At 43.3% G+C, this 4,377-nt stretch overlaps 1 protein-coding gene across 6 annotated transcripts in view; it reads left to right on the top strand.

Moving 5' to 3' along the window:
* Nucleotides 1-471: 471 nt before the first annotated feature.
* RNF146 (ring finger protein 146) overlaps nucleotides 472-4,377 on the top strand; it is a 21,509-nt gene continuing 17,603 nt past the window's right edge. For 4 of the 6 annotated variants that reach the window (XM_008564972.1, XM_008564982.1, XM_008564976.1 and 1 more), the window contains exons 1-2: nucleotides 889-1,552; nucleotides 3,110-3,155. The gene's annotated coding sequence lies outside the window, so the exon portion shown is untranslated. Of the gene's footprint in view, nucleotides 561-888; nucleotides 1,553-3,109; nucleotides 3,156-4,377 lie in introns of those variants that run through there. The other 2 variants (XM_008564994.1, XM_008564999.1) reach the window with 2 other exon arrangements.

Genomic DNA, 4,377 nt, shown 5'->3' with positions numbered 1-4,377 from the left:
CACTGAGGGTTGCGATCCCGTTGCCGGTCGCGGTACGGGCGTGACACTGAGGGTTGCGATCCCGTTGCCGGTCGCGGTACGGGCGCGACACCGAGGGTTGCGATCCTGTTACTGGTCACAAAAAAAGACAAAAAAGGGAAAAAAATAATAATAAAGTAAAGGATTTCCCCTGCTTCCTGTCCTTCTCCTTGGGGTTGATTCTAATTTTCCCAGCTGAGGCGGACTGGACAGAACAGTGGTTACAGGTGAGCCTTCAAACCCACACGACTTGTATTGAAAACCAGCCCCTGCATGGACTAGCTGGGTCATCTTGGTGCTGCAGATTGGGTTCCTGAGAAGCAGACCAGGGGATGCAGGATGTTGGCTAAAGAGTGCCCTTGGGGTCAACACCAGAGGGAGGGGATGGGAGCAGGCATTGACAGAGGTCGACGCGTCCCGCGCGGTCCCGCCCCCGCGACGCGCCGGGCGGTCACGTGACGGCCGCGCGCGTCCCCGGCCGCTGCGGGTTCCGAGGCCGAAGAAAAAAAGACTGCGAGGTGGCCGAGGCTGTAGCCAGAGAGGTGGGAGTCAGGGCGAAGCCCTCCCGGGGGGCAGGGTGAAAGTCGGCCACTCCGGGATCCTGACTCGGGGAGAGGAGGCATAGCCCCGCAGTGTCACGTCCAGCCGCGACACTCTCTGGGTCGGCCCTGCGCTCGGGGCCTGAGAGGGGCGGCGGCGGGGTCAGGGGCCGGTACGTAGATGGACGCCCTCGGGCCGGCGCGGCTCCGGCTGTCCGGGCGGAGGCGGGATGGGACGGCTGAGCCCTTTCCGCCGCCCCCGCTTTGGCTACTGTCGCAGGCAAGAAGACTGTGACGGCCTCTGCGTTGCCCGCGGCCGCCGCAGCCCGTGCCCTGGGCGACGGTCGGAGCTAGTCTTGGTCGGGGTGCGAGAGGCTGAGCAGCGGCCATTACGGCGCAGCCTCTTGAGCGGGTGCCGTGTCGCCGCCTTTGGTGGCAGCCAGGTCCCTGTCCTCCTCGGCGGTGGTGTCAGTCCTCTGCCAGGGGACGGCGATGGTTTGGGGGGTAACTTGCCCCCTGGTGACCGTGTGGAGTCAAGCACTTTGGGCCTTGGGTCAGCTCGGAGCTAGAGCATGCAGTCCCTGCATTTTATCTTGACCCGGAGTGTCTTTGGCTACTGCTTTCTCTCCTCTCTTCCTCCTCCTTCGGCTCAGTGTTTGGGGCTTGACTAATACGTGGAGAGCAAGCCGTCCACCCTGCCCTGGTAAAACCCAGCGCTGCATATTCATAGTTGTTTTGACGGTTGTTAAAGCATCGGAACAATTAAGAGATCTCAGAATACCCGTCGAGCCTCCCCAGCCTCTGTGCATCTTGAAAGCCGAGGCTGTTGCTTTGTTCTTCCGGTTGCCGGGTGCGGAGCTCTCTCCCTACCCTCCATCCCGTCTGAAAGAGTGCGGGTCTTCCATTGTTGTCGCTGTTTAATTCTCCTGCGGCTTCTGGAGAAAGGCTGTAAGATTGTTTTCGAATGTGTGGAGATGGAACCGTCCTCTGCACAGGTAAACTACAGGGCTGTATGGAAGTTTAAACACAAATTCTGGCAATTAGGCTTTTTTCTTGTTAATCATTTTGGTATATATTTTAATTTTTTTCTCTGAGTGCCAGTTTAGTGAGCACTTATTTCACAAGTTTGAACATTTTGTTTAAGTAATATTGAAACAGTGTAGAACTAACTGAGGGGAGAAGAAAGCCAAGAATGATAGAGAACGCTTTGTTCTTTGTACGCTTGACACTTCAGGTGCTTGGGACCCCGGCCCCCTCTCCCCCGGCCTCCCCGTGTGTATACTTTACAAATGGGATGTGAATGTATGACATTGGCCTTGAAAGCACAATATAATTACAGAATTTGGAAGTCTTAGGGCATTTGGTAAATTAATCTGTATTTAGACTTTTAAAAGACGTGGCATATTAGGACACATGAAGAAAATGACCCATACAAATAATGTAATGTTGGCTTTGCCGTTTTACGACTAGCAAATATTAGTGTTGAGTGTCTGGGTGCTCTAAATACACATGAAAATAGGTCAAGTAAGTCTCTTTTTAAAGAGAAAACCGGAAGGGCGAATGCCACTCTAAAAATAGATTCTGAATGTGTTTGTTTTGGCCTTGAATATCTTAAAGTGGAGCATATTGTTAAGCTTGATCTTTGATTTAGAATTTATGACTCAAATAGGCCAATATAGGTGGTGGGCAAAATGAAAATCATGGTAGTTAAACATTCGAAGGTTTTTGTTATTTGCTGGTTCTTAAGAACTTGGTATAATTATAGTCATCAGAAAGGCTTTCTCTAAATAGCTGGTCATTAGACAAGAGGAAGAAAAAGAGAACTGACGTTTCTTTTAGGAGACATGTGTCAACTGGTAAAGTGTTTTGTTTAAGTTTCCACCAACTTGAATTGTCAGAAGAGAGGAGTAGTTTTCGAAAGGATCCAGAATGATTTCTTGACTTACAAGAAGAAAGATATTATTTTTTTTCTTTTCACAACATTGCTCTGTTTAAAGAATATCGTTTTATGTATTAGCCGTATACTAGTATGAAACGCCCGAGACATTGTCAGTTGGGAATGGAATGCTTTTTTTTCCCTCCAGCGTTAGTAACAGAAGGTGCTGAGCCTTTTCCGCTCTCTTGCCTGGTTGCCTTGTACCAAAAGAATCCGGATTTGTGAAATAACAAGCTGGATTAGGAACAATCTTTGTGGGTATAGAAACCTCTTTATTCACACTGGGCTACAACCACCTGTGCTTATTTATGGACTCTAGTGTTCATGGCCTGTTACCTTTTGGGTTAATTAAAACAAAATCTGTTGTTAAATGGCTGTTAGTTAAGTCATTTAGAATTACAAAATTATGGAGCAGGATGAAATAATGAAGACATGGGAGTTATGACTTGACCAAGGTCACACAGATAATTAGCAAAAGAGCCTTTCTTATTTACAAAATGGTTACTGGCCATGAGACTAATGTGTTTGATTTGATTAAAAGACAACATTTGTTCACATTTACATATTGTGTTTTATTGAAATAAAATGCAAAGCCCATCTTTTTTTTTTTTTTTAGGGAAAATTTAAAGGTTTACTGGTTAGGTATGAAGATTGTGAAAACAGTAAGTAGATTGCCATACAGTAATGTCTTTTAAGGGAAGTATATACAATAAGGATTCCTTAAAATAAAGTATTGGACCCCATTTAGTTGAAATGAGTTGTAACTGAAGACTTGTTTTTCCTTTTGTAAGCTGATTTTTAACGGGGGATAGTGACGGCTAAAAATGGAAACACTGGGGCGTTTAGTTACATCTCTCAATTTGAGAGTCTTTCTTAAGTAATATTAAGATGTATCTGCTAAAGGCCGGCCCGTGGCTCACTTGGGAGAGCGTGGTGCTGACAACACCAAGTCAAGGGTTAATTTTTTTTTTTTTGTCATTTTTTTTTTTTTTTTTTTTTAATACAAGATGTATCTGCTAAAAGTGTATCACACCTGATCTCTCTACTCCTTTTTCTGGTCTTTACATTTTCTTTTTTTTTGAGTTGTATACCAAAAGTTGGAAAGTTTGAAGTATTTTTTTCTTTCTGTTCTGTCACTGAGAGCTTTTATATAGAATGTTGCCTGTTTTGTTTTTGGAATAAATGAAGGGTATAAACTATTTTTTTAAACACTAGCTGTTAATAATTGGAAAAATACAGGAAGCCTTCAAATATTTATAATTTGATATTTATGTTTTTATTTTTATTTATATGTATTTATATTGATGTTACATGTTCATCTTTTTCTTTGGCTAGTTCTTTTAAAAAGATAATCATTTCTTTGAATCCATTATCTGAAAAAAACTTGAACTTTTTTCTTGAGCTAGTTGTGACTGCCTTGAAAAGTGAAATTGCAATTCTATATATTTTTATAGAAAATAACAGTACGTGCAAATAATAAGAGTGTGAATTTATTGAGAGGTCAGAAATTGTAAGCAGTAAAATATTACTTCATTTTCACCTATTATTTATTCAGTTGGTTGAGTGGGTAAACATTTAAATGCACTGATAATTCCTAAACCCCTCTATGTACTTTAAAATTTAGTCTATAGTTTTTTTTTTTTTTTTTTGCTCCAGGGTTGTTAAGGGGCCAAGTATCTAATTTAGTTTCAAATCTTTCCTTTTTATGTTATCCTCTTTTTTTTTTTCCATTAAATTTTTATTTTGTCAATATACAATGTATATGATTATTATGGCCCATCACCGACACCTCCCCCCCTCCTCCCTCTCTCCCCTCCCCCCCAAGAATGTCCTTTCCGTTTGCTTGTTGTAACAACTTCAAAAAGGTATAGTTGTTATATCTTC

This window comes from Galeopterus variegatus, unplaced genomic scaffold, assembly GCF_000696425.1.
Source record: "Galeopterus variegatus unplaced genomic scaffold, G_variegatus-3.0.2 Scaffold193, whole genome shotgun sequence".
NCBI lineage: Eukaryota > Metazoa > Chordata > Mammalia > Dermoptera > Cynocephalidae > Galeopterus > Galeopterus variegatus.
This window is presented reverse-complemented; position numbering and strand designations above follow the sequence as displayed.